The sequence below is a fragment of the Tamandua tetradactyla genome, chromosome 12, assembly GCF_023851605.1.
Source record: "Tamandua tetradactyla isolate mTamTet1 chromosome 12, mTamTet1.pri, whole genome shotgun sequence".
Taxonomy (NCBI): domain Eukaryota; kingdom Metazoa; phylum Chordata; class Mammalia; order Pilosa; family Myrmecophagidae; genus Tamandua; species Tamandua tetradactyla.
Window position 1 is genome coordinate 55,631,668 of NC_135338.1, and position 9,040 is coordinate 55,640,707.

General features: G+C 45.1%; 1 long non-coding RNA gene and 1 pseudogene across 1 annotated transcript in view; both read left to right on the top strand.

The window, feature by feature from the left end:
* LOC143651518 (uncharacterized) overlaps window positions 1-1,474 on the top strand; it is a 32,623-nt gene extending 31,149 nt beyond the window's left edge. Inside the window, exon 3 of the long non-coding RNA XR_013160007.1 lies at window positions 627-1,474. This is a non-coding gene — a long non-coding RNA (uncharacterized LOC143651518). The remainder of the gene's footprint in view (window positions 1-626) is intronic.
* A 1,952-nt stretch (window positions 1,475-3,426) lies between these two features.
* Window positions 3,427-5,139, top strand: LOC143651519 (Na(+)/H(+) exchange regulatory cofactor NHE-RF3-like; annotated as a pseudogene).
* The last annotated feature ends 3,901 nt before the right edge of the window (window positions 5,140-9,040 follow it).

Below are 9,040 nucleotides of genomic sequence, written 5' to 3' on the forward strand. Positions count from 1 at the left end.
GAATCTAGGAAAATGCCCAAGACCTCACAGATAATGATTTTAGAATAATTTGTAGTAATAGGTGTGATAATTGCGTTCATGTGTTCACTTGGCCAGGTTATGGTTTACAGTTGTTTGGTCAAACAAGCACTGGCCTGACTGTTACTATGAAGGTATATTGTAGACCAATTTGCATCTATACTCTGTTGATTGCATCAATGGCTGATTGCATCTGCAATCAACGAAGGAGATTGCCTCATCGATAGAGGAATCTGCTCATCCAAACAGCTGGAGGCAGTAAAGGGAGAATTGAAGTTTTCAGAAGTCAGAAAAGAATTTCTGTCTCTAATTCAGCCAGCAGCCAGCTTCTCTTGGCAAAATCAACATCACCTTCATGGGGTTTCCAACTTGCAGCCTGCCCTATAGAATTTGGGCTTGCCAAATTCCGTGATAACATAAGTCAATTCCCATAATAAATGTCTTAATATTAATATATCTCCTCTCAGTTTTGCTTCCTGGAGAACCCTGACTAATAGGTAATTAAAACATTTCTGCCAATGATGCAGCTATGAGACAGGCCATCCTCAGGTCATACCTTTAGGCTGAACTCAGGGATTTACAAAGCTTTTTTGGGTTTCTTCTTCCAGTTAATCCTGACAACACTTCTTTGTGGAAACAATGGAGCACCCTGCTTTCCAGATGTAGAAACTGAGGCCCACCTGGATAAATAACATGCTTCTGGGCCTGCAAACAGCAAGTGACAGGGCCAGAGCTGATGGCAAGTACATCTACCTGCAAGCTTCCCTCTGCAAGGCTGCCAGGAGGTTGGAGTGCAGGAGCAAGGATAGAGGACTGACTGTCCCTTTGGGATTTTCCATTCACCGACTGAAGCCCCTGGCCCCCAAGGGGGAGCAGCGTGTGCTGAGACTCACCCCAAACAGGCAGGAAGGTGCCGTGGTTTGACTGCAGCAGGGGCTGATGTGTCAGGCTCCCTGAGGGCCATTACATGACAGCCCTGCCTGTTTGAATGATGAGGAGGAAAGCCCTTCCTGTAGACTGCTGCTTGGCACTCCGAGAGGATTAGAGCTCCCTGATTATATCAAATGGTATAGCCTGTTAAAGACACCACTCCCGCTTCCCTGGCTCTGCCCCCTCCTACAGCTCAGCATGTCCGTTGAAAGCCTCCAAGTTCAAGGCCTGCCAAGACAGCCCTGCATGTCTGGGTGGCTTTGTGCACCTGAGAAGCTCCCCACCCCACTTGCGCAGGCCTTGGTTAAATGACTTGTGGTCTGAAGCCCTCACGTCGCCTGGTTTCATGCAGGAGGAAAACACCCACGGTCATTTGAGGCTCTGTTTTTATAAAGCCTTAATTTTCTTCCTCTCTCCTTCTCTACCTCTGTGTGTTTGTCCACACATAGTCTATAGAATTGAATATAGACATCTGCGTACACACCAGTCTGTTACTTATGTTACGTTATATTGTATTTAAAGAACCCATGTCTATAGACAGACAGGTCAGTACTGGAGAGAGAAGTGTACATAAACATAAATGAAACCAACTGCATATAACACATGACCATTATCCCAAGAATATGGGGTCTTCCTGCACCACACCTTGAGGTTCTGCATGCTTCCCCAATCGCCCCAAAGTTGCATTCACTGCCTTGGCTGAGGACTAGGAGGCAGTGAACAAACCAAGTGGTGAAGCCGAGCTCCTAAGCCCTTGATCTCTTTGGGCCCTCAGAGAACCAGGGATTAGCATACTGAGTTGATAGAGGGGAAAACTGAGGCTCAGAGAAGAAAAGGGGCTCCCCCGGGCCATCAGTAAGTGGAGACGGAAATAGTGTGTAAAGTACAGGAGCTTCTCACAGAGGAAAGTCGGCAAGTGCATAGAAGCCCAGGAACCCTGCCGCTGGGATTCTGTCCTTGGTAAGAAATCAGGAATGGGCACAATATGTTCACCCAGCACAGTTTCCCAAGGCTGAAAATAATCATCAGTAACTGAAAGACCCAGTGGTAGGAGATTGCTTGCCACCTCAATGATGGTAGATCCAAAAAATGGGGATATTTTGGTTGATTAGAAAGATATCTATTTAATGTGAGGTGTTTCATTTTACTAAAGCTGGCAGTATGCAAAATATCAGAAATGGATTGGATTTTACAAAAGGGATTTATAGGTTACAAATTTACAGTTCTAAGGCCATGGAAATGCCCAAATTAAGGCATCAGCATGATGATTCTTGGACTCTGAAGAAAGGCTGCCGACATCTGAAACAACTCTGTGAGCTGGGAAGGCATGTAGCTGGCATTTGCTGGTCCTTGCTCCCAGTTGGTTGCTTTCAGCCTCTGATTTCAGGGGCTTTCTCTCTGTGTCCTGAGGATCTTCTCTTAGCTTCTTCAGGGCAAACACTGGATTTTATCTCTTAGCTTAGAGTATCCCAGGGTAATTTTCTGTCTCCAAGCCTCTGTGCTTTCTCTAAAATGTCTCCCTCTTAAAGGATCCCAGTAAGCAGATTAAGACTCACTTTGAATGGGTGGGGTCACATCTCCATGGAAATAACCTAATTAAGAGGTCCCACCCAACAACAGATCTGCATCCATAAGATTGGATTAAAAGAACATGGCTTTTTTAGGCTATATAACAGCTTCAAACCAGCACATGGGGAAATGCTGGAGGTTTAACGATGAGTGGGAGATACAGAATACAATGCTAGAACACATGTAGCGTTGTTAGACTGAACTGTGTGAAATTGCTGACACTCAACCATGTTCAACCACAAAATCCAGGGATAAGAAACCCTAGAACTTTCACTCTGCGTGGGGTGGATGAGTGGGGAGATGAGACAGTGCCTCCCAATGAGTGGGAGCTGGCGACCAGGAGATGGCATCTTGGGGGAATAGACCAAGCAAAGGCAAAGAAACAACCCATCAAAAAGTTCATGGTCAAGGCCCCAGCCTGCATTTCAATCTGGTTCTTTTGTAGACACATTAAGCTGGTCTGGGTAGAAATCTGAAGGTCCCCCCATGCTTCCTAAGCCTGAGGTAGGCCAGAGAACACAGCTCCTCTCCCACCCCCACCCTCCTGGTGAACCTTAACAGACATATGCTGTCTTTTAAGCATATGGAATCCAGCCAAGGACTCCCTATTGAAGGAAGAGGCAGCCCTTGGGCTCCCTGCATTGACGTTCACTTAGTCCTTCCTCCACGGGTCTGCCCACCATGTCCTGGGAATGCAGGGAAGGCTGTATGCGGCCAACAGGAACCATAGACGCTCCCAAGTGAGAAAGCTCCTTTAGCCTTGGGGGCTGGCATATGTTGGTAGTTGTCCCTAGAGAACTAGTGTCATTTTCCGTTATGAACCATGAGCATATAAGAGAACACGGACTCACCAGCAGAGAGAGAATTCTCAAGTGAATGGGGAAGCGCCTCTGTCTTCCAGATCCAGAAATGGCTTCTGTTTTCAAACCCTGAGAATGTAAGCTGTGAAGACAAGAAGAGCAAAGTTATGGCTTTTCCCTGTGAATCAAACTGATGATCCAGGTAGTTGAGAAGGGTAGCCCAATGGGGAAGCCTGACCTCTAGGATGGCGAAAGCATTCTTAGGATCAACAATGTCTTCACAGACAAGGACAAGAATATGCATGTTGTGGATCTGGTCAGAAAGGGTGGACATTCAGTGACTTTAATAGTTCTGGATGGGAATTCCTTTGAGAAAGCCATTAAAAAAAAGGTAGATTTGAATGAGATGTGTCAAAATCAGAAGGCACCAGGTCTCAGTGATAAGGAACTGCCTTCCATGATGAATGGTGGACCATAGACTTGGACCCAGACTTGATTGAATTATCTGGAAAGAAGGGAACAGCCCTGGCTTCTCTCTGAAAACTGTCCACAGGAAAGAGGGAGTGTACATGACTGATATAACACCTCAAGATATGGCTATGAAAGCTGGTATCCTAGCTAATGATCACTTGATTGAAGTAAATGGAGAGACTGTAGAAAATGCCAGCCATGAGAAAGTGGTTGAAAAGTTGAAGAAGTCAGGAAGCCAAGTCATGTTCCTGCTGGTGGATAAGGAATCTGATAAGCACCACAGTGAGCAGAAGGTCAAATTCAAGAAAGAAGCTGCCAGTTTGAAACTGCTACCCCACAAGTCACAGGTTGTAGGGGTGAAGAAGGGGAGCAGTTTTAACTAAGGGCAAGCCCAAAACAGAAAGGTCAAATTATCAAGGGCGTAGATTCCAGAAGCCCAACAGAAGAGGCTGGCCTGAAGAACAATGACCTGGTAATCAATGGGCAACCTGTGGAAATCCTTGATCATGACAGCGTGGTGGAAGTGATTAGGGGAGGTAGAGATCAGACTTCACTGTTGGCGGTAGACAACAAGATGGACAACATGTATAGTTTGGCTCATTTTTCTCCATTTCTCTGTCAAAGTCAAGAACTGCCCAATAGTTCTGTCAAGGAGGCCTTAGCTCCTACTCCTGCTTCTCTGGAGGTCTCAAGCCCAGATCCTATGGAGGAAGTAGGAGATCAGAAGCCTAAACTCTGTGGGTTGGTTAAAAGTGAAAACAGCTATGGCTTTCGCTTAAATGCAACTCAGAATCTGCCAGGCTCATTCATCAAAGAGATGCAAAAGGCCTTTCTTGAATGAAGAAGTGTCTTATACCAGAACTGGAATACGTTTAAGAGTTTAATAAGTTACAAGTTCACAGTTCTAAGGACGTGAAAGTGTCCAAGTTAGGGCACCAACAAGACGCAGACAGGCGTCCCTGCCAATCTGACTGGGCTAGAAGATGAGGACACCATCACTGAAGTGAATGGGGTAAATGTGCCGGAAGAACCATATGAGAAAGTGGTGGACAAAACACAGAGCAGTGGGACGAATGTTACACTCTTGGTCTGTGGAAAGAAGGTCTATGATTATTTCCAGGCTAAGAAAATCCTTATTGTTTCCTCCATGGCTGATCTACTGGATGAGCTCCTGGAATCCAAACAAGGAACATTGGCTGAGTCAGAGCATGACTCGTGTACTGCAAAAGAACAAGCCCACAGTACAGCTTCTTTTTCTTCCAATTCTGAAGACACAAAAATGTGATGAGACAAATAATGGTTTTGGCTGAAAGCTGTTTCTGACTATTTACTAGGAATCCTTTCTCAAGGAATGAGCTGCCATCCATTTACTGTCCCTGCTAGAGAAAAACTCTTCTGGAAACCAGTTCATCATGTAAGATTGTCTTCTGTTGTCATTTGTCTTAGGGGCAGTTAGAGCAGACAGCCTGTTTATGGTCCCCTTATGTGTTAGATTGAAAGCTGCCAGAGTGCAATATACCAGAACTGGAATGGCTGTTAAAAGGAGAGTTTAATAAATTACAAGTTTACAGTTCTAAGGAAAGAAAGTGTCTAAGTTAAGTCACCAATAAGAGGTTACCTTCATTCAAGAAAGTCCATGTGCTGGTTTGAAATGATGTACGTACCCTAGAAAAGCCATGTTTTAATCCTAACCCCATTTTGTAAACGCAACTGTTTCTTCTAATCCTTATTCAGTATTGTATATTTGAAACTGTAATTAGATCATCTCCCGGAGATGTGATTTAATCAAGAGTGGCTGTTAAACTGGATTAGCTGGAGGCATGTCTCCACCCATTTGGGTGGGTCTTAATTAGTTTTTGAAGTCCTTTAAAGAGGAAACTTTTTGGAGATTCAGAGAGAGCAGAGCAGAATAACATCACCATGAGAAGCAGAGTCCACCAGCCAGAGACCTTTGCAGATGAAGAAGGAAAATGCCTCCTGGGGAGCTTCGTGAAACAGGAAGCCAGGAGAGGAAGCAAGCAGATGATGCGTGTTCACCATGTATCCTTCTAGCCAAGAGAGAGAAACCCTGCCCATGTTCGCCACGTGCCTTTCTATATGAGAGAGAAACTCTGACAGTGTTCACCATGTGGCCTTCCACTTGAGAGAGAAACCCTGAACTTCATCGGCCTTCTTGAAAGAAGATATCTTTCCCTGGATGCCTTTGATTGGACATTTTCTCAGCCTTAGAACTGCAAACTAGCATCTGATTAAATTCCGCTTTTTAAAAACCATTCCGTTTCTGGTATGTTGCATTCCAGCAGCTAGCAAACAAGAACAGTCCGATTGGTCAGGAATTCCTCTGTCAGCTGGGTAGTCATATGGCTGGCATCTGCTGTTCCCTTGCTCCTGGACTCCATTGCTTTCAGTCTCTGCCCATATGGGTGTTCCTCATGAATTATGTACACCAACAAAAGACATGTTCTCAACCTCAATCCATGTTCCTGTGGGAGTGAACCATTTGTAAATAGGACCCTTTCTCTAGGGCTGACTTTCATCTCTTGGTTTCCCTGGGCTCTTTCCAGATTCTGGTTTGCTTAATATCTCATAGTGATGTCTCCTGGGCTCCAAGTATCTCCAAACATCTGTGTCTTTGTTCTCTGACACAACTGTTCTCCAAGCATCCACATCTGCTCTCTCTGTCAGCTCTGAGGCTTCTGTTGTTCTGTCATTTTCGACTCTCTCCAAAATGTTTCCTCTTTTAAAGGTTTCCAGTAAACTAAGACCCACATAGAATTAGTGGAGTCACATCTCCATCTAATCAAAGGTCACACCCACAGTTGGGCATGCCACATCCCCATGGAGATAATCTAATCAAAAGTCTCCAACCTAATTATCTTGCTCCCACAAGATTGGATCAGGATTAAAAATGGTTTTTCTGGGATACATAATAATTCGAATCTGCACAACTTAGAAAAAGCTAAGACTGGAGCCAGCTTCTTTTCATGTGGTATCTTTCAAGTATCAATTTAACTATACTTGTTTGTATGGTTATAACTCTTACTGCTATAGGTTCCATGAACAACAAAGATGACTTATCAATCTGTATATGTGAGAGCTACTAATTAAAGTATCTCAGCAGATAACACTATTAAAATTATGCTTCTGTTAAAAAAAAACAGAGAGAGAGAACACGACTCACTTGACTTTGGTCTCTAGAATGCTTAGACTCAAACGGCTGCATGAAACCTTCCAACTTGTAAATAACCATTTTCTTGGACCTCTGAGCCATGGTGTTTAGTCTGGATTACTTTACTGTACTTTTGTGAGCCTTGAACTCAGGTAAAATCTGTGATAGATTGAATTATGTGCACCAATGAAAGACATATTCTCAACCTCAATCCATGCTCCTGTGGGAGTGAACCATTTGTAAATAGGCCCCTTTGAAAATGTATTATCAGTTAAGCATGGACTCCTTTGTGAATAGGGTCTTCTAAGATCCTATTTGGGTGTGGCCCAACCAAATGGGGGTGGGCCTTACCCTATATTACTGGGATCCTTAGTAAACAGAAGTTCAGGTACAGAAAGACAGAGAAGGCCACAGAGAGAAGCAGAAACCAGGAGAGTACAGTCAAGAAGAGAAAGATGTTCACATGACAGGAGGCAGAGGCACAGGCCAAGGAACCCCAAGGATTGAGGCAAGCCAGCACCAGAAGACTACAGACTTCCAGGAGAAAACCTGGCCTTGCCAACACCTTGATTTTGAGCTTGTCACCTCCAAGACCCTGAGCCAATAAATTCCCGTTAAGCCACCCCATTGTGCGGTATTTGTCACAGCAGCCCTGGCCAACAAAGTCTTCCAATTCTGCTCTTTTTTTTTTTATACATGGGCAGGCACCAGGAATCGAACCCGGGTCTTCTGGCATTCCAGGCAAGCGTTCTTGCCTGCTGAGCCACCGTGGTCCGCCCCCAACTCTGTTCTTTTTTATAATTGCTTTGGTTGGCATTTTGTTTCAAATGATATATTTTCCAAGTGTGACTCTGAATTTTAAGTTTTTTCATTTAAATTTTGGAGTGTCCCTTAAGCTGCCTCATACTTTTTTAGGGGACCCAATGTGCTTTAAGTATCTTTTCCCTCAAGACTGCCGAGCCAGACAAGACCTTGAAGCTCTAGCATTAGATCATCGCAAACTGCCATCAAGCAGGCTGAACCATCTGTGGGATGTTTTGTGCAGCACACACAAATATTTTATTATTTATTTATTTATTTATTTATTTACCTATTTTATTTTTTTAGGTGCATGGTCTCGAAATTGAACCCAGATCTCCCACATGGAAGGTGGGCAGTCTACCACTGAACCACCTGTACCACTAGGTTAACCACCCACTAAATTTTCCAAATTTATTTAAATGAGAGCCCACATTTAAAAATTAATACTGTTCACATAAAAAAATCCAGATGTCCAACTTCCTTGGCACAATGAGAAGATCCACGGAAACAGTTGTTAGGGTGGGCACATGGATCCCAGGTCATCTGTACTTTCAAAAGTATTTCCTGAGCATCTCCTCCACAGTGGGAAGTGCCTTAGACCCTGGCGATTCATGTGGCAGGGACACAGTTGGTCAGGCCCACCCTCCTGGAGCGATCCCTCAAGCTCTTTCACTTGCCTCGTGGCTGTGTTAACTCCTGATTCCTGAACCAGTGGAGTGTGTTGGGACACAGTCAAGTATCAAAACACTTTGATTTACAGATGGGGAAACTGAGGCCCAGAGAGAGGAAGCAGCTTGCTGAAGGCCACTCAGGGCCCAATGGTGGACTTAGAGCTGGTGCCCAGCTCCCCTGACTCCCATTCCCCCCTCCTTCCTCTGAGCCCCTGTTTGGGCTCCACTAGGTGTGATGCAGCAGTCCCTCACCCCCATCCCCAATGCTCAGACCCCCACCCATTGGACTAAGCTGAAGAAGGACTCTCTGAGGGTTGCTGGGAACCTTAGTTCCAGGAGAACATGTGTCTCGCTCTGGGCTGACAAGCCAGAGACTAGCCAGGCATAAGGAGGGGAACTTCTTGCCACTGCCACCTGAGGGGGTCTGTGACCTCCACCGCCCTCCCTCCACAAGGCTGTGGCCTAGCTTATGCTGCCAGCAGTGTCAATGGCTTCCCAGGGCCCAGGACTCGCCGGGCATCTGACTGTCCATGGAGCCCTGAGGTGCCACAGGTGGATAATTGCTGTTGCTTGGCTTGTGTGGGTTTTTTTCGTTTTTGTTTTGTTTACTT